General features: G+C 41.2%; 1 long non-coding RNA gene across 8 annotated transcripts in view; it reads right to left on the bottom strand.

The window, feature by feature from the left end:
* LOC146594060 (uncharacterized) overlaps positions 1-26,126 on the bottom strand; it is a 171,249-nt gene that overhangs the window by 13,123 nt on the left and 132,000 nt on the right. For 7 of the 8 annotated variants that reach the window (XR_014896235.1, XR_014896233.1, XR_014896234.1 and 4 more), the window contains one exon: positions 14,537-14,667. This is a non-coding gene — a long non-coding RNA (uncharacterized LOC146594060). Of the gene's footprint in view, positions 1-10,088; positions 10,199-10,741; positions 10,999-14,536; positions 14,668-26,126 lie in introns of all 8 variants that reach the window. The other variant, XR_014896232.1, reaches the window with a different exon arrangement.

Here is a 26,126-nt window from a genome sequence, read left to right on the forward strand (position 1 = left end):
TTATTTGTAATGTTTCTAGTATTTATAAAATATCTAGTTTTCTGGCATATTTTTATTATTTTTAAAAGCAGAACATTTTTAGCAGGACATTTTTCATATCAAATAGATGCATGATGTAATTAACCAAAGTAATGTGATAAGAAACATGAAGGAAATGCTCTTATTACATCTAATATCTGATTGCCCACAGTTGCTCTGAAGTCAAATCTTCTACTATTCAGAGTTGTCACAGATCAATTCTGTTTTATTTTAGTGAGTCTAAGTCAGAGCTCATTGTTCTTTGTTTTAGAGTCTTACTGCATCATTATCAAAATGAAGAAGCAAAATCATGCCTCTGCATGCTCTGCATAACCTCCGGTGATGATGCACTCATAGGTTTTTTGGGGGCTTTTGGGGGGTTTTGGGGGTTTTGGGGGTTTTTTTGCTCCATCAAACACAGGTTTGCAAATCGTGGCCCAGATTGCATCTACATCATAGAAATAGCAGCAGCCTTGTAATGTAACTTGGGTTTGAAGATCTGTCCCTGGATCCTCAATGAAAAGTGAAAGAAAGTTGAGTCCAAATACACTTACGGGTTTGGCCAAGATTGTCAGATGAGTTTTAGGACTGAGTGGCCCGATTCTATTCCCTTCATTATCTTGATAGCTGGAATTGCTATTCCACTTATCTGTCGCTTGACAAAACTGTCGTATATTCTGTGGTTTTGTTGCTACAGAATGAGTGAAATGTCTTTGTCTACAAAAGGACCTTACAAGGCAAAGGTTCGCTAGATACTCCACAGGTTAGATGCCTTCTGCATAGTTGCGTGTAGGGATGTCTTATAGGATAGGAAATGGAAACTTTCACAACATCCTGTCTTTTGAAAGTTTGACACAATAAATTCTATCAAGATGAAAAAGTACCAGCTGAGAACTTCATAGTCCAAAAAACCAAACCAACCAAGTAGCCAGCACTGAAAGGGTTAATGTGTCTMCAGTTAACAGGCTGACATTAAATGGTCCAGAATCCTAAGTCAGGCATTTTTAAAGCTTATGTTTCTGATACAGAATGGATTATCCTGACTAAACCTCTCTTCTTTTCCATTCCCAGAGGAGCTAAAAGCTGCTACAAGTGCCACCTACAAAGGAAAACAAAATCGCTAACAAATTTGCACTACACAGGCTTGTCTGGAACAAGGTTAAGTGAAAATTTTCTAGCATCCACAGTACACTTGCAGAGCAGGAACAGATGCCCTGTTCCCACATCTGTATATCTGTTAGTGTCAATATTTCCAGGACCAGTTGTATTTCATTGATTATATACAGTTTAGGCAATCTCCATGATTGTTTGATAGAACTCAGGCTTTGGCCTTTTAAAGAATATTCTCTTTTATTAAATATAGTCCTTTGAACATGGCAATATATTGGTGTTGGTCTTTATTTTATCTAACTTCAGCTGTCTAAAATCAATCAGCAATTATAGGCTACCCACTCCAGACTCTGCATATTTTGTGAAGCATTAGGAAGTGGTATTACGAAGTAACTCCAAAAGGCAATTCATCCTACCTTAGCAGAACTAAGACAAATGGGATGAATCACCATCTCAGAGTACCTATTTGTCCTCAGTGATGACAGATCAAGACCTAGGTGGCTTCCTTAGACTGAATGCTTAGCTTTAAGAGGGCTTAAGTTAGGTGAGATGAATCCCACTCAGACAGATTCATATTCAACATTAAATTCTRCTGCTTCCCACAATCTAAATTATTTTAGTCATCATGTGCCTTACTCACAGCCTTTTGCTGTTTTGTTCAAATGGCTGATTTATGGAGTAAAGAGTCTTTCCTAGAGAGGAAAAGGAAGATGCTTCTTGCTGTTCTAACTTTGCTTTTGTTAGCCAAGTACTTCCTGCACTATGGCAAGGTGTAGGTGTGGTGAACTCTTTGCACATAACAGATGCCAGTGAGGCTGAAGCCAGAGAGGAAGAGATAATTTTCAAAAGCTACCTGGCAAGAGGTTGGTCAATTGGTTGTCAGGAGAACACAGAAACTACCCAGCTTTGCAGCCAGAGCTGCACAGGTTGGTAGAACRGTGCACTAGAAAACCAGCATTTTCCAGAAAAGCATAATGGAAGTAGGTATCCAGATTCTACAGGTCTGATTCTCTCACATTCTCTCACAGTTCTCTGAAAACCCTAGTGCTGGATTTTAAAGATTCAGCTAATGAAATTCCTGGTGACTCAACATGACTCAGTCCAATTAAGAACTGAATCAGGGTCTCCAAATTTGTCCCATGAAACTCTTCACTTGAAGATTTCAAAATGCATTACAAAGATTCAAAGTGCCAACAAGTAAGATAATCCAATGATGAGATCAATTCCAACATGATGCACTTCCCATGTGATCTTAGGTAAGTCCATATACAGACAGACAGACGTTTTAGAGATATTTAGAAACCACACAGGGATTTTGAGTTTAAATATAATAAAGATTGCAAGACATCTTGATAATCAGAGGAATTCTATAAACTAGTTGTAAAATTTTATGGAAAGAGCATTCCACTAACTATTGCACTCCAGGGGCTTTCCTATAATACATACCTGTCCTACTCTGTTCTGGAACATAAACAGAGCTTCACTTTTCAGCTAGATCTATTGTCTGAACCCTGTAGCCCTAAATTCAGAATTTTGCCATCATCCTCTTGCTTGCTTCGGGGGGGGGGGGGAGAGACAAAGTTTAACAGAACAAGGTAACACATTTGTTTAACCCTTCCTTAGTGGAGCTGCAAAATACAGGCATCACACAAAGTAATTGTACAGTTTTAGGGCTTATCTGGTTTCTTCAGAAGACAATGATGAAACCACAAGCTGGTCTTATTTGTGTAAAGATACTGGCTATATTCTCAGAAAACAATACTGTACCAGCTCTACAAAATAGCAAAGAGTTTCTTAAAAGCAGTGATCGTAGGAACAGCTGAGTGCGTTCAACAGCACTGATGCTGCTGTCACAATGAAAACATTAGGGCCTAAACCAGAACCCACTGAAATCTACAGAAAGGCATCTATAAGCACCGACAATCCTCGGATTAAACCCTCAYGCAATCGTTCTTTATTTCAAAATAAGATATGGCCAATCACATTTAAGAAAATTATTTCATTGGCAGCAAACAGCATGTCTTATGTATTGTTTCAATAACGAATGCAAGCTATTGTATTATAATACTGGGGGAACACTGCAAACTGTACAATATCTAACCTGTATGAGATATGCCTAAACCACCCTAATTGCACAATAGTATACCAAATGTTATCAGCTGAGTTGCAGTAGTATCTCAGAGCAGCAAGCATGGACCAAGATCCTACAGCTCTACATACCAYGCAAAAACATTCAGATGACCCTCAGGCAGTCCCAGAAAATCCTGGCCCCACATGTTCCATCCTGCTTGTTCTTGGGTTTAAGGCGTATTCCTCTGTTAAGCAGCATTTGGAGCAGATGTACRTTTGACTGCTAACGAAAAAGAAAATAAGATTCTCTGAAAGAGTCTACCATGGTGATCTGCTACTGGTGGTCTTCTCCTCATGTCCCTGTCACACGACCAAAACCACCACTGACACTAGCTGCCTTCCCTGCTTAGAACTGTCACAGAGGTTACATCTGCACTGTAAACTCCAAAGGACCAGGGCACAAGGTTGAGCCATGATCCATGACTTCCAAACTATTTAGCTTTTAGGGCCCTCCTTGGCATGGTTTTGGCCTGTGCCAGCTAGCATGCTCCCAGCAGTGCCCAGGCCACACTCAGGGATAGCAAAGGCCAAAGACTGTTCCCCAAAGGTAGCCTGGACAAAGCCACCTGCTTGGGAGCCAGGATTGGAAGGAAAGAGTTTAACCATGTGGATAGGAGCCATGACGTGATACTTTGTGTTTGCATCCTTTAATTTTCCAGCCAGAGCCAGAGAGACTACAGAAAGAATGGTCACTGATCCTGCAGCAATGGATTACTTATCCTTAAAAAAAAGTTGCTTGCTGAAAATAGTACTTCTGTTAGGACACGCAAAGAGAAAGCTTATTGCTTTCGACTATGTTTGCCCTAAGCTGTGGCTAAGCTGAGCACTACAGTCTCCTGGGCTGCCATCCAGCTGGATTCACCAGCAATTCATTCACTAAAAAAATGTAGAAGAAGAAATAAGAAAAAACTATTTGATGTTTCCATGGCCACTGGACTGTATACTTTCTTTCTGACCGTTATCACAAATTTCAACACTGRCTGGTTCGCCATCCGAACAAGCAACAGATGTCAGAAATAATGCTTGTTTTTAGTGAGTCAGATATATCACAGTGAAAGATACTGTCTTTAAGTACAAGCGAGTGACACACTTTCATCTGTGTAATAAAATACAAAGCATAGACACCCAGACTTCTGAACTCTGGCCTTAGATCTCTTCTGCTTCAGCAGTTCATGTTTCCCAATTATGTTGAACTTCTAAGGTTCATGTTCTTTGGTGGATGGTTGTTGATAATACATGTTAAGAGTAGCATAGCATAAGGTTTTCTGAAGGACATTAAAAATTATGGAATGAGAAACAGAAGTGCGCTGTGGCAAGATTAGAACACCAAACAGGCCCTCATTCATTTTATGGAAAAAAAAGTATGGATTCTATGTGAAAACACAAAGTTTCACATAGAAGTTTCACATAGAAGTTTCCTCTAGCAAAGGTTTTCTCCACAATAAGCCCAAGCATATTGTGGAGAAATTGCATAAACTTTGACTTTAATGTTCTAGAAGAATGAAGAGAGGACAGAAATAAAGGCCATGTAATTAGTTCCTCATCAGTGACACTGTACTATATAGCAGATTAGACCCATTCATTTCTGATATATTCAGGAGTAACAGACAGAAGTGCAAGTGGTCCTTTTCCTGCACTATCCCATGTACTTGGCCAGCTTATAACTATTATCCAGCCAACATAAAACATAGTACTTAAAAACTCTCAAGATTTCCACTAATTACTAACTTTGCTCTCTTATTATTCTCTTTCTGTCCTATTTCCCTATTTCAGCCCCCATACTCTGGTCCACTTCTTGGAGCAGTATCTGGATTTTCCTTCRTGCTGCAGATCCTTCTTCTCTCACTTCCCTCTTTTAGACAAGTTCATTTCTCTAAAATACACCCATCCTTTACAAGTTTTAGGACTAAAATCTTCTCCAGAGATTTTCATATCTCTGCCCAAATTCCAAGTTTATGGTCTAAGGACTTCCCTAAATCAGGATCTCAGAGCTATCTGATTTACTGTTCTTGTAACTCTTTTGCCAAAGCATAATAAATCCAAAAACCTAGAGAGTTTCCCTACACATCTTTGCTGGCAACATGAACAGGCTACTCAATAGTTAATAACAAGATTTTCCCTCCATCCTCTTAACACTTGGTCTGAAAGCACTACAAGCTCTGAGTCACTGTACAGTTGATTTGAGCTTAACCCTAATAGCTCTGTTATGCCTTGGCTTATTCTTAAATCTTCTTGGAAGCAAAAAGCATCAACAACAAACTTCTAAGGCTTAATACTCCAACATCAGGTAAACGGGTTTATCGCAATTAAAAATAGTGTCCTTTCCACATCATAGAGCTGTAAAGTAATGCTGGAGCAAAAGCATGTGCCTGCTGGTATATGCCTGAAGAGGTTCTGGGAATTAATTCGACTCTGCAGAACTATTCCAGTTATTCATGTGACTCAGCGGCTGAGACTGGGATCTTCCTGCGCTCACATGGTGACGTGCTGATTCAGGCTGGTTCAGCAGCGCGGGATCTGAGAGACACCTTATCAAAAGAAAAGCCCTCTTGGGAGACAGGCTCTCCCAGCAGCTGGAAAGGAAATTTCCATTGTGCTATCTGGACTAGTCCAGTGGGGCAAGAATARTGAGTTATTATCAGATTTTGGTGATTTTCTTAACAGTGGGTAAGAAGGAGATTGTTATTTTCAATCAATAAAATACTTCATAGCATCACTGTGCTATGATGTCTGCCCAGAGGTGATCTCAGAGTTAAAGACTAGCACCATGACAAAGGAAAACAGCACTCTGCACTTTTGCTTTCAGTCATACTTAACTGTACTTCAGTCACACTTGATATTCCAATTATATATATATTATTTACGTATTTTTATTCATAAATGTTTTARAAAGAAATGTTTAGAAATAAAATGTTTAGAAATGCTTAGATTAATACCTGGCTAACRCTTATTATAGACATGTTGCAGACAGGAAGAGTACATTTTAAGTAATTTATCAGCGCCTCCTAGATTTATTCAACTTTGTAAGTAATGACTAATTATTAAGGCATTTGTAATGTATTAACCCGTTATAAACCATTTACAAATAGTATCTTGACCTACAGGGCACTTATCATCCCTGTTAGACACAGAAGATAGAAACTATTTGATGACATGTGGGCATGTAGGATGGAGCTCTGTATCTAAGCTAGTCACTCCATGCTCCCTCTGWGGATAACAGAATCAAGGGCATAAGCTGACTTCTCCTAAAGCAGACATCTAAAATAGGTCTATCAAATGGTAGCCAAAACATTTGAAGTAACCTGCCCAGGGCCTTACAAAACAAACTGTGGCCGGTCATGAACAAGACTCACATCTCCAAATTCCTGTCCTCACTCTCGGTCCACAAGACTACAGCTGCCCTGTAACTACATAATCATAGTCCTGCAGGCCTTCAGTGAAACTGCAAATATACTTAATCAATACCTTAAATCTTACAGCTCCAGAAAAACAGGCTTCTTTTAATGCTACACACCATCTAGTATTTTCATAGAAGCAACCAGTATAATCAATATAATCTATTTCAGCCACCTAAATATTAGAGTATTCAGAAGTACCCRGTTAAGTGCTGGTGTTATATCTCACACTGAGTAGTATGGTCTCATGGTTCATGCAGACATTAAAAATAGCAATGCCCAATTACAATACCAAAGTATTGTTTCCTGCACTTACTGATCCTCAGCAGCATTCATCTCCTCAGCCTTAGAGTTGGAGTTTCTCTTTTAAGACAGGCTATTTTCCTTCTGTGCTGCTGCTCACTTCCCCCACAATAAATGGCACATTCAAAATACAGGGAAAACAGCATATTTAACCCCCCCCAATGGGTGCAATAATAATCACAGCAGAGTGTGATATACAGGTGAATTAAAAAAAAAAAAAAGAAGAAAGAAAAGAAAAAAGGCCATCTGGCTTGGGCTTTAGTAGGTACCACTGTGTTGGGGCAGAAGAAGGTACTGCCTTTAAACTGAGAAAATGAAGCTGTCCATAACAGAAATGAAAGGAAAAAATCTAAGACAGTATCTCAGGATGTTCTCCCTTTCCACTCTGAAGGTCTGGAAGACCTCTTAATTACCTGTCAGACTGAAGCTACTGAGCTAGGTACTGCCTCTCACAACTCCCTCCAGTCMTTAAAAATGTGAATTCCTACCCAAACCAGAATTTAACTATTTTTATCTACATGAAAACACCAGCTATGCAGAAGCACAAATCCACATGGTATTTGAGGGTTAAAAAACAGAGGAAAACTGTAGCCTGGGAAAACTAGGGGCTTTCCATTCCCGCTGTAATGAAATGACAGATTTAAAGTTCAGAGTGAGAAAACTCGTTGAAAGGAATTAGATTTCAAGCTTCCTGAGACATACAGGCTTTATATTTCAAGGCTATTGATGAATCTATCAATCTCCTGATTCCTGTCCCCTTGCCCCCCTGAAAGAACCTCTAAAAAAGGGATATGCTGCCTCCATTGAAAGGAAAAGGGTTTAAAGAATATCCACTGTAAGGTCTCTCTTAAGAAGGAAAGTCCCTGGAGGCAAAACAATAATTGGTTTTGACCTTCCGCAGTTGGGGAGGCGTTGGTAAAGACTAGACTTAAACACAGCCTGACAACTGTGAGTTCCAATCAAATTCAAAAAGAGACGGAAATTGGATAAGCAAATTCCTTTTTGTTCATGACCCCGGTCCCGCTTTCTTTTCCCCCTGCAGCATGACACATCAGAATCTTTCCTGTGTACCATAAATCACTGGCAAGACAGCAGTAGTCTTTGAATAGCTGTCTTATATTTCGTCCATATCTTCCAGACAAGCCRTATTAGCAGTCCCCTGTCTACTTTGGAACAGCAAAACCACGAAGTGCAGTACAAAGGCTAGCTACAGCAAGGAAGGAAGCAGTGTATTTCACTGCTGTTTTCAGCACGCTGTAATTCCCTCTCTCAAAATTCGGAAGGACTCTTCACAGCAGCCCTAGCAGTTACTTGCCAATGTAACAAAAGTTGTTTTTGAATGCAGAAACTCACTATCCTCATTTTGTCAGATGCTGCAGCTGGGAAAACGCTTTCCTCATCTTAAATTTGAGCTTGTCGGAGATGTCGTATGCCRGTAGTGCTCAGGGAAACGTCACATTTCCTGTGCTACGTTCCTCGCAGCAAGTGCCTCTCGCCCCAGTGTCCATGGAAACTCCTGGCAGCAGCTGGAGGCCTCTACATGCTTCCCACATCTTGTGCCTGTCAATACTCATCGTCGCCGCTCGGCAGAGGCATGCTGGCCCACTGCCATGCTGCCTGCCAAGGCCTACTCAGGCCCCCCTTGCTTTTTGTTACCTACCAACTCCACTGTTTGTAGGTAAATCAGAAATCTTGAAACTCATTTTTCTGTTGCAAGGATGTCTTAACTTAATAATGCTTCAGGGGCCTGGAGAAATTTTGTTTACAATACGCCTGAATGCAAGCTAACACTTGAATGTCTTTATATTAAAAAAAAAAAAAAAAATCCTACTTTTTGCCAGAAAAGACAAACAGGAAAGACTCACAACACAGAGACCATATACCAAATCAAAATGCATGAAATAATCATGAGTTTTTCCTCCTTAAATGGCCAGCCACTTTGAGATGGTGACCACTGAAATCCAACTCATGTAATTTGCAGACATGACTCACAAGAGTTGGAGGTCCAAAAGCAATAAGAGCACAGCCTGGAGAGATATCAAGACTTTGGGGAGAAAAATGGTTATTTTTAGGGTCTGATGAGAGAGAGGTGAAAGTGCAAGTGGTATAAAATAAGGTAAGTGTGATGTCCATGTATTTGCTCAAGGATGATATGGTTTCACTTTCTCCTGGAAGGGAGCTGAAAGCTGGGAACGGCTCCATACAGATAGAGTTACAGGAGTAAGTGGCAGCAGGACTGTTCCAGAATACTAGCTCCATACACTTTGACCCTTTCTCAAGTTTTGGGAAAGGTTGCGCCTTGCACTCACAAACCTAACCCTGGTTAGTTGCCATGCCTCTTTCAGCCTTCTAGGTGTCGTGGTGGCTGACTCCTGGTGCACCTCTGGGCGTTTCTCCTCTGTCCCAGAAAAGCTCCCTTGATGTTTTAGGCCAGAGGAGCCCAAAGAACCAATGTGACGTTCAGAGTCTGATAGCAAAGCAGAATATGCTGACAGCACCCAAGCCATGCCACAGCTGCTGCAAGCCAGCTAACCTGGCACCCTACATGCTCTCCAAAACCAAGGAGGGACTTTTAGCCCAAATCTGGACCCAGCAAGTAGCAGGCAATTAGTATACAAAGCACAACCACTCCTGATCTTTGGAAAGACCAGATTTGGAACAGATTTCAGAATCGCAAATCTCTACCATCTGCATCCTCCAAGTTTCTGCTTCCCAACCACCAGCCCTACCTGCCCTGTCTCATTCCATACATGCAATTCTCATATACATACATACATACATATATATATATTATATATATATATACCTGTTTAATCTATCTGGTGATCTCTGAATTTTGGAGAAGCAATAACTTGCCTGTTTAAAAGAATTTGAAGAATTCACTATAATTCATAGAACTCCAGAAATTCATGGTTCTCCTTCTTGCTCTGAATTTCTCCTGTGTACTGCTCCCAGTTTTCCTCTCTCAACTACTGACTGCCCTTAGAAGGATTACGGATTCCTACTAGGAGACACAAACCAGGAGGAGAATGAATCCTTATCTGTAATAGTGTTCAAACTGTATGTAGGCAAAGGGAATTAATAAAACTGGAACAGGCTCAGCACTGGCACTATATGTAGGACAATACGTACCTCCAGAGCTGGGTCATGTACCCAGCACGTCCTTGCTGAAGTGCCAGCTTTGCAGAGGAATGCTGACACTTAAAGGGGAGCTGCTGTGCATTATAGCAGCGCTGAGGCCTCTGCAAAAAGGCAACAAGGTAGGTTAGCTGGGAGCATATCAAAAATCAATAAATAATGTTCTATAAATGAAGTTCCATAAAATCTAAAAATATCAAGAGGGCAGTTTGTCAGTTGTTGGGTTTTTTTAATKTTATTTTATTTATTTATGGAGTTCTACTGAAAGGAAATGGAGTTTTAGAGCCAAATAGGAAAAAAAAATCTAATATTCAAGCTGCAAGGTGCTGGGTGTTTTTAATGCCCCTGGAAATCAAAGGTGCTAAGCACCCTTCACAGTTGCACAATCTATCCTAAAGTCATTGTCCAAAAAGAAAACACTATTTACAGTTGTCATTAGGTACTTGCTAAAGATGATTCTTGCTCCCAAGAATTTACAATTYAATTAACAATTCTTGCAATTTTTTTGTTTCTGCTTCTTGTTAATAATTTTTATRTTTTATAACACTCAATAGTGAAAAAACAGGCTTTAGCCATAGATCTCAAAATAATTCAGCTAGAAGACAAAACGAAGTCTCAGCACGCCGAAGCGATTCACTCAGGCTCACCAGGCGAGGCAGCGGCAGAACCAGAAAGAAGAGCCGAGTCTCGGCCGCCAGCAGCGAGGCCGCAGTGACTCTTCAAGCTTCTCCTATTTTCAACACTACGAGTTGCGAGAGGGGGAGCTGGGATGGCAGAGGTGACATTAAGATAGGAAATGAGCCAACACGAGTGTCTTGAGCAAGTATTACTTCCTAACACGGGAGCCGGGCAGAGTTGGCTARCACGATCCTTGAGCTCTCCGCATCAAGTGCTGCAGAGGTTTCTGTCAAAGAGAAGGTCAGAGAAGGACAATTTCACATTTAGTGTAAGGCCTCAAGAGAAAGCCCACCAGGGCCCTGCCTTCTCCTTGTGGTACCCCAAGCCTGGATGCTGTAAAATCTCCTCAGCCAGCCAGCGTGGCGGTGCCCGGAAACCAGCCATAGCGCCGGGGTGAAAGCAGGTCTGCAGAGCTATCCCGGAGCACAGAATTCGSCTCTCCTAATGCCGAGGGCACTTTGCCTTACACATCCTTCGAAGTCACCCCATTTGTTTTCAAGTGCAGGAGTCTCTCGAATCTCACGAACGTAAAAGTTTTAAAGAGCATCAAGACAGAATCCGCCCTGCTTTCAGTGACACCTCTGCCCAGTTTTGCTCTCATCTAAGAGGGGAGCAACCTAGCTCTTCCCTGCCCAGACATCCRTGCTATGAGAATGACACACCGCCAGTCACACTGCTCACACCAACTGTGGCAGTAAACTTTATTTCAACTTTGACATTTCGTTCCTGCACAGTGACTCATGACTGTCTACGATGCTCCGTTTAGGGATGCAAGACTCAAAAGCCAATGCAGAAAACTAAGAGGCAAGCTATAGGGATCGGAAAGAGGCATTTGCTCAAACAGAAGCATGTCGTCGTTTGTGCATACTGCGGGGAGGAAACAACAGACAAGGACAAGTTCCAGTTACTACRTACTACTACAGGGTGAGACTAGCAGGTTATATTACCCCTTTACTACCAGCTGTACTCTTTTCCCAAGAGAAATTTGGGCAAGCAATGAAAAGTTGCATCCCTTCTAGCCAGGTCTGAGCTGGTTAGATGCCAGCAGGAGAGGTGACAAGTGACAGCAGCAAACACGTCCTGCTTCTGAAGGAGCAATGAAACACACAGGTGCTCGGCTCTGTCATCGCCCCCAGCAATCCACAGYGAGGGAGAAGCCAGGATGTCAGACAATCCTCTCCACAGCTCACCCAGACACAACAGATTTCCCTCTGCCTGCCCCTTCTAAATTTACTAACCGTGTTCTGGATCTATTTATGTAGCTGGTGCTCAGAGAGCATTAGGAAAAAATCATAGTTCTTAAAATCTTAAACTCACTTTTTATGTTTGGGTGTCTATAGTTACTTGGTAGGTATCAAATAGGATGTATGAAATCATGAACCCTACTTCACAGGTGAAGCTGTGCTCTGAGGTGAAGAACAGCTGATGGCTTCTCCAAGCTGCAGCTGGTATCGACCAGTTTGGCTGTGGCTGAGCTACAATGACTTCACCAGCTGAAGAACAGCCCRGAGTGCCCACATTTGCCCTCAGTTTCCACCTATAGCCATAAAACACATTACCAAACTCCTGCAACAGAAAATCTCTAAACAGCTAAATGAGGTCACATACATATCTGCTGACTGGAAAAAGTCCAGGTTAACCTAGTCAGAAACCAAGCTCCTTTCCCTCATTTTCCACTAGAGAATATTTATTTGCCTAAAGGCACTTTGAGGCAGTTGGAATACTTGAAGGTTGGTATTAAGACTGCTATTGATAGTGGTGTGGGGAAGAAAATTGCAGTGGAACATCCGTAATCTGAACATTTTTGGTCTAGAACAGTGTCCAGATTAATGAACACTGAGGCTATTTCAAGACTATCTTTGTTAATATTAGTATGTAGTGAGACACACCAGAATGCTGCCTTTTTTTTAAAGCCAAAGTTTTGACTTAAGATAACAAGTAGCCATGGCAGCAAGTAGCAGAGGTAACAGGTTACTGTTCAGCTGGCCAAGACATTCGGATTAGTGAGTTTTGGAACAAAGAGGTTTCACTGTATTTGATTAACTTTTTTTAAGAGCTCTTGATCTTACTTCAAACCATCCAAACATTAATGTCTCATATGAGTCAATGTGTCTAGCCCGAGAYTTGCAAGAGAATTTTTGAAAATGCCTGTTTAAGTCATATGGGAACTTACTGGTTTGGGCATGAATTTATGCTCCTGAAAAGTGTAAAAAAATGCTGCTCTCCAGGATCTGAGTACTTGCATCAAGTGTAGCCAAACATACCTTATCATATCACCTTAATATTTATCCAAGAGTGATGATTATATTACTTATTCCAATTTCTAGGTGAAATGATTGTTATCATTTTGTGCTCTCCCTCTTCTTCTAAGCTCTAAAAAGGCTCAATATTTGTATTTTATGTATACAGTTTGGAAARGTCAAATCTAAGCATTTGATACAAGGAACAAAACCAAATATTATACACCAGTGCAAGCCTAGGTACTAAAAGACAGTTAGGTACAACACTATTCAAGTGATGCTTATCCAAAGCTGCATCTTCTGTGCTTCAGTCAGACCACCATGGCAGAGATCATGCTAGTGCTTCCACTATAAACTGGAAATGGAGTTTATAAATGAACCACGAAGCCAAGCAAACACTTTGACAAGGACAATATCTAATTCAGTACACTGAGCTGTATCAGAAAAAAAGTTAAATTTTACCACTTAAAGAGAGTGTAAATAAGAAGTTAGTGATTCAAGCTGGATTTTTTTGCATTTGCATGAGAAAGGCTGGGAGAAATGACAAATGGTGGGAACGTCCTATTCACCCACAAGATCTCTGCTCACATAACCGCCCCTCAGGAGGGTTAACCTGGGAGTGGGCACGCTGTGGTCGGGATTTGCAGGCTAGGAAAAGGGCAGCAGGCTCATGAATATTAGCTCCCGTTTTCTTCCATCTCTCCTTCCCATATCCTGTCCATAGCTCCATTTTGTTCACCAGTCAAGCCTGATAGAAACCTGTAATGCAGGAGGATGGGACAGTACTACCCCTTACGCATGGTTTTCTGTTCTTGTGGGATGAAGTGCTGAAATGGAAACATCTTGACCATGCCTAAATTATCTTTCAGAGCTAAGCTGGAATACAGGCTCCAGCTTCAAACAGCCAAGTGGCAGGACCTCACTGAACCTGTACTTCAGGGCTGAGCTTGTGTGGGAGACAGYCCTCCCCTTTTATTAAGCTTCTCTGCCTGGAGGCCAACTAGCCAGCTGGGTTATGACTAGACACAGCACAAACAGGAGATATAGAAGAGCAGTCTCACAAATTTTTCCATTTGACACAGTCTTCAGAGAAGCCTCAGGCATTTGATACCATACAAATGTCAGAGAACCCTGACCTCACTGCAAAACGTCTATTTAACAAACCATGACCAATGTATTTCTAGAAAGAATTAGAATATGAAGATATTCTGCTTATAACTGAACTACAGTCAAGATACTAAAGAGTCATAATGTGTGGTACACAAGCTATCACAAAAGCTCTTTCTTAAATGGAGAAAAAACAGCTCCACCAAGGCTTTGTATGGTATCAGCAGTCAGAAGGCAACTTTCTGATGGTGCCCACCACACCAAGACATATACTACTCTTTTCACATATTACATTATCCAATCTACATGATATTTATTTGCTACCTACCACTAGTTATTGAATAAATATTTATCTGATAGGCTGGCATCTTCCCAGGCACATAAGAATATCACCAGATGTTAAAGAAAACAACTTACCTACGTATTTGTCTCAGTGGTCTGAATGACTGTCTGGTACACAATACGCAGGACTGGGCAGGCTTCTTTAGAGAGGAATCTGGGCGAGTGGAAGACCGTGACTCAAATAAACATTGTAGAGAAAGTRAAAGCTAGAATAAAAGAAAGCAGTAAATAAATGTAAGGAGAATGATATCAGGGAAATCACAAGTAACTAAGGAACTGATTACCTAGTCTCAGTCATCTCTTCCTGGCAGTTAAACACACCTTGGTAATGCAGAAAGGCAAAGTGACTGTCAGTCTGCTGACTGCTTTACCTTCAAATAGGTAAAGGTACATCTCAAACATAACAGAAAGCATCTCACAGAATAGTCCTCCAGTTTAATAAGTGGCATTTTTGTTTGTAGAGAGATGTTTATAGTAATTTGTGAAACACAAAGTCCCTTTGGGTTTCCTGAGCTAGTAAATAAATATGAATGGCTTCACAAATGCTGGGGTAAGGGGAGAGGAATAGGTTTCTTTCTGTTGCAATCTACATGGAGTTTTATATTASTACACTATCCAGGTGCCCTCTGGTAGTCCCTTAAAAACAATCATCTCTTACATTTTTCACATATGATCCTTTCCTCAGATAACTTCATCTTTCTACATTTTATACAGMTGCAACCCCCCCCACACACACAAATTCAAAAGTGATCCTTCATTTTCTTCAACAACRCATTAACTATGGTACAGATGCTCTGCTCTGGGTCATTTGAATTCTTAAAAAACAAATTACTCATAGTACGTGTTCAGCTCATTATCAACGTGGGCGTAAAGGAGTGAAAATGTACTACCGTTTACCCCCGTAACAGCTCTGAAACTAGCTGATATCCCCCACACTGCTGCACTACTTTTCTTCCATCATGACTCCAAGAAGATGATTTGCAAATAATACTCTGTGATCAACTGTGCTAAGATGTGACCGTACACAGTTAAACAGGCCAATGACTTCACAGACCAGGAGGAAGAAGGTCCTCTCCGGACGCTGCGCACCTTTGTCCAGGACCGTGCTTTTAAAGCAGGAAGAGCAGCATTTCCCATGGCACGTGAAACAATTCTCCTTCCCACGTGTTAAGCATGGAACTTGTGGACACGGAAAAAGATGAACGTTATTCTGAAGTGCTGCATCGCTCATCTTAGTGCCTTTGAAAAGCTAGACGAAGACTGTGCTGTTACTGTTCTGCTGCTTTTAAACAAGCCCTTTCATTTTGGTGCCTTGTGCAGGGCTTTTTGTTTCGCCTTTAGCTTCCTTTCGACTTTGATTCTTTTGTGAGACTTTCTATCCCCCTTCTAAATGTCCCACCCACTCAGCACCGGTTCAAATGAAGAGAATAGATGTCAGCTGGTCTCCAAGCACAGAATAAAAGAGAACAACAAATTCTACCGAGGGTCTCACTCAGACTGTAAAAATAAAAGATGAGTTTGTATTGGCAAAGGCCYCTCTTGATCTGTTAATATCAAGGAAGACAAAATTATCTGTGTTCTTTGTGAAGCAGCAGTTGTTTTAGTGGGGAAGGAAGCCAAGACAGCTGTTAGATAGTTCAGTGCAAAATACTGACAGTGACACACCAACAACAACACTAGCAGTGAGGGACTCCGCCAAATGGCCAAAACACCAAATATTATTAACGCTGCTTTCACAGGATTTGACGAACGGCAATAATTTATAATTTTCTTACTGAGTGAAAGAGACCTCCTCAGCTCATCTTGGCCTCCTGTGTTTTAAAAGAAACTGCAGCAAAAGCAGTATAATCTCTCAAGATACCAAAAATGCTGTTGCGAGCAATTCGGTAGGTCTTGGGCAGGGCTCAAGATTAAGTGGAGAAGCAGCCATCCATGTTTGCTTTGGATGCAGCACTTTTCCCCATTGAGGAAGGAAAGGCCGTGAGATTTCAACAGCTTTCCAGGAGTTCTCAATTTAAGCTACTTGACCAAATGGCTTTGTTCACATGACCTGCAGCATATCCAACCCCATGACAAAGGATTATGAAATTTTTTCCACTTCCTTCATCCTGCCTGAAAGACAGCGTGCATTGGGGTCAGGAACAAACCAGAAGYTTCTGACAGGGACCTTGCTCTCACCACGTCCACTTGTTCTGGTGACTGGACCACTGTTGCATATCACTTTTTCCATTTGTTCTAACTTCCCAGTAAGGGTGTATTTGAAACCTTCAATGCCTTCAGATGGAACTAATATCTAAACTTAAATACAATTTAATTCTGCTTTCATTCATCCTTTTCGTGCGTAAGACAAAAACTAAACACAGTTGCACTGATAAAGCTGTATAAAAGCTCAACAACAGAGATGTTAGTCAGCAGGCAAAATCTAGGCCATCATCTTATTGAACAGAGCACTATTTCCAACCACCAGTTGGAAGACTCTTGAAGACTGCAGGAAACCTGCACTTTGGCCCTGCTTGAAAGGTTTCATGTCCAATTTCTTCCCTTCTTGGCCCCTTGTGTCATCTGGAAAGCCTTTCTTTTATTAAACTACACCCTTCTACATGGCACTCTGCTTCTCCCTCCAGCTGCACCTTCAAAGCTTTACTAACTGCAATTACTGTCAAAATTGCATTTATGGAAAAATGTCATTTTCCTTGAGTACAAAATTACATGTTGGCTGTTTACTTACAGATTTGGATCACAAAAGAACTTAGAGAAAAAAAAAACAAAGGCCCAGCTTGGCTGTAAGTAACATCCTTCGTCCTGTATCAGTGGATATAATAGAGTGGAACCGCATCCACTTTTGTAATAAGGAGCAAGATCTCACAGTTCTGACAGAAATCGAAGTCTTATTGCACCAGCATAAAGCTGCCATTGATACCAGGGGTGTGCTCCAAAACAAAATTTGGCCCTAAGACTCCTGAAATGCTTATCCTTGTGGAGAAATTATAATGAACACTCATTCTCATGGCCTCAGTGATTCCTGCAAACTTTTTCCCTATCTCTTTTTATAAGAAAGGACTCATCACATCCTAAATTCTGTAACAGATGTTCTTTACAAGGCAAGAATAATTTACAGGCAGTGTTTTGTGGGCAGGGAACTATCATGCCTTTCAAGATCCTGGTTTTGCATGTGTATACAGCTTGCTTGTAGCATGCACAGTCAGTAACAGTGAAAACCTCTGAGATCCTTTAACCTGGAAATGGGAAGTTTCCAAAGATAGAAATGCATTTGACAAACCAAATGAGTAAACAGAAATAATTCTTACAATTTGGAGGTCAATAGAAATATTTATATATCCATGGCAAAATTCACTTTCAGTGTACGTTATTTTCAATTTTCAGTTTTATGGCATCATTCAGCAAGGTTTCTAATAAGGAGGCAGTTCTCTTTTGCTCATCAGGTTAAAGATAACCTTACCCAACGGGAACCTTAACGAAGGTGCCCACTGAATCATGGGAGAGGAACATAAAGCTGCAGTTTTAACAACATTACCTTTACCATTTTATAACTTTTCTGCAATTTCTCTATTTCAAAAGCTGGATATTATACTGTATTCACATGCAGGTCCAAATATAAATACTAGTTTCTCTACTGACCCACATACTTGGCCTATATTCAGAGTCTTTGAAGATGCTTCCATTAGCCGCAGAATAGTGTCAGGTATTTCTCCAGTATAATCTTATTTAGGAAGTCTTGTTTCTCAGACCAAAATAGAACTAAGTCAACTGGAGGTTGATTTTTTTTTCCTCCTATCCTCTGTAGAAACACACTCTTCTCACCCCACTGTATGGCCCCATTTTCAGTTCTTATTTTCAGTTCTCACTGCATGACTGCCACCTCTCTGGCTATTCCTCAGTGCTTCTGCTCCCAAATGCACACAGCTTCACTGAAGATGTCCCTCTGCCCAGACAGCTGCATTTCAGACTAGCAAATAACTGTTTCTTTCAGGGTAATGGCTCCTTCTTCACCTTTTTTTCGAAAAAGAACTTAATGCTTTTGACATCTATTCTGAATGAAGGACAGCTGTCACTACCTCTGGATTCTGTGAAACATGAAGAAGGCCGAAAGAGAAGAAAAGCCATAGCTGATATGGGGAAGAGAGAAAATAAGAATCAAACAGGAAACTAGGAGAAGCTGAAGCACATGATCCCACGATTGTTATTAGTAAATACTTCATAGAACATTTACTACACACTTGACTCCTCTGGTCTGTGAGATCTCCAGAACTGGAGAAATCAGAGTAACTCAATTAATCCAAGTACAAAACCTTTTCTGCATGACCCAAATCTTCTGGCCTTTATGTGGGGAAGTCTTTCACTGGAGCTTTCAGCTGGAGAGAGACGGCAAGAATTTGAGGCTGTGGAACGTGCAGTTACAATAAATACATAATTCATCATGGAGAGGTTTGTTATAACCGTTAGGAGCAAAATAAATGTCCTTCCTTCCTATTGAAAAGAGATGTCAGTTTTTCTCTTCAGATTACCCAAAGGGCTAGCCAGGCAGAATAGAGGCTTATTACATGAGGAAGCATGTAGAGCCCTTCTGTGAACTCTGGCTGCAGCCACTCTGGTTTTGTGAGAGTTTCTATTTCAATTTGTTTTTCAGCAGCTGTATCTGATCTGTATCTTGCACACTTTCATCCTGTGACAAAACACAGCTGCAAAGTGACTAGAAGTTCCTTCATCTGTCCCTCTGCATGTGCACGTTCTCACAGATGGGACAGGTACCTGCGAGAAGCAGCGAAACCAACTTATGCATGTTAAATCCACTAAGTAATTTTACCCTGAGTCATGAGGTCTGGCTATCTCTCTGCTGATCTCTCCTGGAAGTATGCATGATAGCATCGTATCAAGAAAGATACTGAAGTTCACTAACATAAAGTGAATATAATTACTGGCAAAATAGAGTGCGTAGGATTGCCACTCCTTGAGAATGGGGTTTTAGGAGAGAAACACTGCATTTCAACTGCAGAACGGAAAAGAACAGATCACGGTGTGGTTAATTTAAGCCTTCCAGTCTGAAAAATGCAATTCCTTTCCCAGGCTCTTTCCCCTGCCCAGTATTTACCTCTCAAGATCTTCCCAATCAGCCAGGAGAGACCTGGCTTATCCCAGATACTTTATATACTTTTGCAGCTAGCCTTTGCCTGTGCYTAAAAGCCTTTCATGCGTTGTTTCGGTGACGTGGCTGCTGTCTACGTAAATGCCTCTGTGCTCTGCCAGTTGACCTTACTAAAAATCACCACCACTATAATATTTTGGTTTCACACATATGGTCTTCAGAGGCATGTGTCTACAACTATTTCAAGATACCCAATATCAATCACACAGGCATGGATACACCGCCAAAGGGGCTTGAAGGACAGAAACCCTTCCTCTCCTCCGTYGGCATTGCCCATGTGATAGCTCATGCTGGAAGCCAGTAGCTCCCCCCAGCCATACCACAGCTATAGGAAGCCTTGTGACCACCACTCCCTGTCACATGTGATATTTGCTGAGCATAAAGTACTTTTGAATGACTATATTTTAACATGTTCCTCTTCTAGCTACAAGAAATCCTACAATACAATAAAAAATATTATTGCTGTGGCTTAGGAGAAACAAAYCAATCATTAATGTGCACAAAACCATGCTTTTGGCTGAGTCTTTTAACGAAAAAAAAWWTGAAGCAATAAAAATAAAAAGCCTGCTTAGAAACACGGATCCAGCACTGAATTTAGGCACTGAAATTTCCAGAATGGCAAGTCAATGTCTGGGAGGAACAGCTTTTGTGCTATGTCCTGCATACTGGTGTCTCTGAAGGGTGATATTTTATCTAATAGATTAATCCTGGGTACAGATCTAAGGTAGAAAATATTCCTATAGCCTTATTGAGACAACAGAAAATGGCAGTACATCCAGAGRTTTATAATGACTTTAAAAGGGCACGCACATGAGTACACAAACATGCTCAAATTCAAACGTGTTTCTTAATATTCAAACATGAGTGTCAAGAAACATAACTTATCCAAAATAACTTCAAGCATCTCCTTGTCTGATTTACAAAGATGTTTCCACAGCTGAAATATTGCAGAGTCTCACCATATAAAATGTGTGTGTAAATTCACCATTTAGACAAGGCTGCCTCCRGAGAAAATCGTATTTATGTAAATGCCTCTCATGTCTTCCCTAGCAGGTGAAATGGTTTAGAAATCATGTAGGGATCACCACGCCGCATGYGTGCTCACCACTTCAGGAGAGCCACCCTTCAGAAGCTGTTTGAGCAGGAAAGGAGATGAGGCTAAATCTAAGTCAGAAAGCAATGCCGTTTGAAAGCTGGATAAGGGAATACAGAAGATATCTAGCAGGAACAGGCTGATGCTACGTAGTAGCGTTACAGTGAGTTTAGTGTATCTGGGACACCAAAGAGAAGAACATGAAGAGCTCAACATGTTTTGCTGTTTATCAAAAGCAAGGTGAGAATGAACATGAAGTATCTCAAGCACAGAGGTACACAGTTTATTCTATCTGCTGCAAACCCCCTAGATTTTGCCTGGACCTATAGAGTGGCAATTTCGGAACAAGTCTGTCTCAGTACAAATCACTTATGTAAGAAAAGTCAAAATCTATAGGTTATCTAAACCCAAGTTAACTTCAGCAATGGACACACTGGTTTTTCATCTCTTCATGTGACATCAGCAGTGTCTTGCGCTGTGCTCCTCCTGAAGCATCACTGCCTATCTGCAGGCAATGTGGAGTACAGATACAAAAACATTTTTCCTTGCTTGTTGTCCTAAACACATCCTTACCCTTCCAAACATTTCCATCTTCTCCTTCCAACTTGACGTTTTAGGTTCTCCAGCACAGAGATCATCCCTCATGGCTCTTTATCTAATGAATATGATCTCAATTTGTTTTGTGCACATAACACCAATCTCTCCTACTATTTTGCCTCTTCCCTATTATGCCATGGACCAGGGAGACTKTCTTCCTTGGCCAGAGAGAAACACCAGCCTTGCTACCTTGAACTGAAGGGATGTGACTTGAATAAGCAAAAAGCTGTCTGTAATGAAGGAGGGTTAAGACAATTGCGTATCTTCATGGCAATTACTTGATGTCAATGCAGAGAGAACTGCAGGTAGTCTCTGCAAGACTGCCATTGACTGTTAATTCTCAGAAAAGAACCAAGATATGAATATCCTCAGACTGCTAGACTTGTCATCTTCCCCAAAGTACTCCTTTGGCTTGAAGTTTCCAATTTCCTGAAGCACATACTCCTATTTACATAAATAAACTGCTCACCACAGATGGGCTACCCCATACCAATCCTGCAAAAAGACCACTAGATAGAGCCACTTCCAAATACTCCCATGGAGTCRTTCTTGCCAAAGGTATTGGTCAAGGGCTGCTGATTTACAAACAGGGATCTAAGATACACTAATGACTGTGACTCTTACCACTAATTACCACTTATTCAGATACCAATGGACTTCATTGGCCAGCACAAGGYTAATGGAAAAGCCTTTGCAATTTGAAAAGAACCATTTAATTTATTAAACATTGTGGATCTTAGGCACTGATAAGCGTAAACATGTCCTCATTTCCCTCCACAATTAAAAAAGGAGTGTCCACAGCAACACCAGCTGCATCTGTCTGACTGAGTGCATTTGACTTGGGTTGCACTCACACGTTTTATTGGTATATTTACTTTCGAATTCAAATAAGAATGCCAAAGATAATTGACAAGAGAACATCTTATGGTGGATGCAGTGCTCCCAGTTACATTATCGTCAGAATTATTCCCCTCTTCACACGGGAATACCAATCACAATAGTGGTATGAGGCAACACCAAAAGTTATGCTGAGTTAGTATGATACTTGCGCATAGACCGTCTTTTAAAGACRGATGCCAGTTTGCTTTCCTGGAGGGTCAGAGACAACTTGTTACTGAAAGGTAAATCTCCATGACACTCTGCTGCTGCTCAGTGAGGACAGAGATGCTCCTTTTGAGACTCTGCTGCTGGTGCAGAAACCCAGCCCACCCACACCTCTAGCACCTGCATCCCTCCTGGGTGCACGTTATCAGTGATAGCAGGAGGCCTTAGGCCTTGCAGAACTAGTAGAAGCCTCTTCAGAAACCACGGGTTCAGCAAAAGAGAAAGAAGTCATTAACATAACTTTGTTCCCTTCCTGTTTTGAACCAGAGACTAATAAAACCATGCCTTCTCTTGGAGATACTAGTTCAAATCCAGGCAGATTGGTAATGACTTAAAAGCTTTACTAGAGGTAGCCAGAAAATGGAATTTTTATCCCATGGGCAATTCTAACACTGACATTTGCTTTTTTGCTAAATCAGAAAGAAATGCATCAAATATTTCACAGAATGGAAATTCTGAGTTATTTCTAGTTTGAAGGCATCAAAAGTGCTTCATTAAGAATTTCTATCTGTTAATRCCACAACATTCATATCTATTAACATTCATATCTATAATTAATCTTTAATATTAATTTTAGAAGCTAAACTTTAAAACAAGGAGTCAAAATGAAAGTCTCTACTTCAATCTGAAGTAATATCAATGTTTCCATCGAAACCTTCATCAAGGCAAATTCCCCCCCAAAATTCTAATTCTGCCAAAACAGCATTTCCCAAAAGAAAATTACTCTGCTAAAAAATTGGCCGCCTAGCAGTCTCAACCTCTCTAAAAACAGACAGCCAAATCCCCACCCCCACCCCCCGTCATCATCACAACTGCTACCTCTCGCAATTTGATTACAAATCTCTGGACACTCYGTGGTTTTGCTTAAAGCTGTAGGTCCTGGAGTCAAGCTGATCACCCCTGGCTTGCCTACACGAGAAAGGATTTTCTCAGAAAGAATTTGCTCAGACAGAAGTATCAGTAGATCTGTCTTGGCMAAGGGCTAGGACAGACCCGCGGCTTGTTCCAGCAAGAGTTCCCCAAGCRGAGCTAGCTCTTTGACCAAACGGGCTGGTGCTGGTGGAACGCCATTTCCATCAGAGCTTCTGGCAGCAGAGCTGTGTTGCCAAGAGGTACGACCCTTCATGGACACAGCTGTGTCAGCGAGCTTTCTAGTGGGCACCATAGCTTTCATTTAAGTAAGCAACTGACTATGAAACCTAATCTAATAATATACTGTGACCTGAGCTCTGATTTTTTTTTTAATTCAGGAGGGTTAATAAAATGCACTATTTTATTTAAGAGACCAAATGAAATCAAATGAAAAAGGAGAGCTATTGCCACAGACTGATTGAAATATGCTGTGGGAACCGATTAATTGTGTATCTAAGCCTAACTTCTTACTTACTGAACACTTCTTTCCATTTCTACCCACTAGTCACACTAGTGTGTGAGGAACCGGAGTTTATCTAGTCATTTATACCTGTGCAAAATGTTCAAAATTATTTTGGCTTGGTAGCCCTTACATTCACTTTATCCGCTTTGTGAGGGTGGAAGTGACTTCAGAAAGAGAGAAACCACAGAAAAAAAAGATGACCTGCGTTAGGCACCAGGTTAGGTGGTGGCAGAATAGGAATGGCAAGAGCAGAGCACGAGTATTTCTGAAGTGCTCTGCTTTTGCAGGGAGGAGGCCTGGGGGAATGTAGAAGTCAGGTAACCATTTTGTTGAAAAGGAGGCTGTTTCCGGGTCACCAGGAATGCCAAAATTACTCCAAGTTTTCTCCAGTCGTCTTTTCCACTGCAAAGAGCAAAACCTGCCCTGTCAGATGCCAACCAAGCTGTTACTTGTTTTGTTTTGCAGGTTGCTAAGTAACAGGGCTGTTTTTGCTTATTTGCCTCCCTTGGGCTATTTCACAACACTTTGTAATATACACTGCTCTTTTTTGTTGCACATCTGGTTTCGATTTTAAGTTTCAGAACCCCCTCTGAAAACTGAGATATTAGTTTTTCATATCTATCATCTAGACAAAGTGCATCAGCCTGTCAAATCGAGTGCACCGGTGAGACACATTTAACCCTCTCAAGTTACTCTCCAAAAAACTATTTTCATTCATTGTGGAGTTCAGGAGGTAAAAGTAGTTCAATTATTTTGTCTAATTTGCTGTGTGAAATTAGCTGCAACCAACATTAAAGTATGAGATAAAGATTACCGACTTCTTGAAGACATTAAATTTGGTAGGAAACCATCATGCCTCACCAATGCCAGCAAAGAAAGAGCAGTGCAGTGGCTTAAATGATCATCAACCCAAAGATGTTAGACAACTTCTCCCAAATCTTCTAGTCTTTCATTTTCTTTGGAAGCAGCTGCTCACAGAAAAGGAACTAACTAGCACAAAGGAAGCTTTTGCTGTGTCTTTGGGAAATGGTGCTGTTGAATGTCAGAACAACACGTCCAGCTTCAGGCAGTTTAGATCCAGTCCTCAACTTGCGCAGCATCRTCATGGTCAATGTAGTGCTTGAAGCATTTTCATGAAGTGTTTCACGTGGTTTGCACCCGAACAAACTGACGGGGGTAACAAGTATCCCTGCTCTGCTGGTATCTCTAAACCAAATGGTAACAACTACCACAACTCTTGTGCGAGCCCTCTCCCAAAGACGTCCTCCACACCGCAAGCAAAGCTCTGGAGCTGTTTCCTTAATCTTCACCCATCTGATCTCAGCATCATTTAAAGCTGCAATTAAGATTTATACTACTAGGCTAAGGTCACTCAGAAAACTAATGCCAAAGACTACATACACCGGACTCCATGCAGAGAGAAGAATCTCTGTCTGCTTTACCCAGACTGCTGTCCCCAAGAGGTGTTGCCTCCATGCCCTTCTCAAACCACTTGGGTGACTAACCGAGCCTACAAAGCTGTATCTCTACAGCTGAAGTTTGTATTCCTTTTTCATTTTTGGAAGGGACAGTCTGTTGTAATCAAATAATTCTATTCAAATTGAGGTAAGCTGCAGCTTAGCTTTTAACGTTAGAAAAGCATACAACCTTTGTACAAGGTTGTTTCTTTGCTCTGTACAGATCTAAATAATGGCTAGCATTCAAAAACAATACACGTAAAACCCTGCCCCCTCTCAGTGCCTTCAAACATACCCAGTACCAGTTCTATCTCCCAGTTAGCTGTTATTTTCCTCTCATGCTTTCTCAACAGCTTCCTCACAGTCTTCTCCCACTTTTCACGTACAAATAGTTTAGGGAATCCTCCTTTATAAATAGGATTCAGGGTCCAACAGGTTTTGCAGCTCCTACGCCAGGCCCCGGCAATCCATTCTTCCAGTCCTGCAAGTTCTGGCATGCGACTCTTCTGGGCAGCACCAGTGCCCACAAAGTCCTGCAGTGCAGGAGATTTGGAAGAAGTTGGTCTTTCTGATGATCACTGAAACTATCATTTAGAAAAAATAGCAGATACAAAAGCCAAATTTACTATCTGCCCTTTCAGTTGCACCAGCTGCAGGCTGCTACAGGCTGTCTGTACTGGAGCTAAGGTAATCAACAGAGGACTTGCAAGCGGGCAGAGTAATGTTTCCCACAGGGCATCCATTTTCTGAAGCAACATCTGACTGAACTCTTWTAACGTAAATCCACAAGCTTTATCCTGCAAACCTTAAGTGAACATATAATTCAAAGTCTGATTTTCACTTTCTCCTGAGCCTTATCCCCAGAAGTATTAAAC

The sequence above is a fragment of the Rhea americana genome, unplaced genomic scaffold (genome assembly GCF_003343005.1).
Source record: "Rhea americana isolate MKP2758 unplaced genomic scaffold, rheAme1 scaffold_27, whole genome shotgun sequence".
Lineage (NCBI taxonomy): Eukaryota > Metazoa > Chordata > Aves > Rheiformes > Rheidae > Rhea > Rhea americana.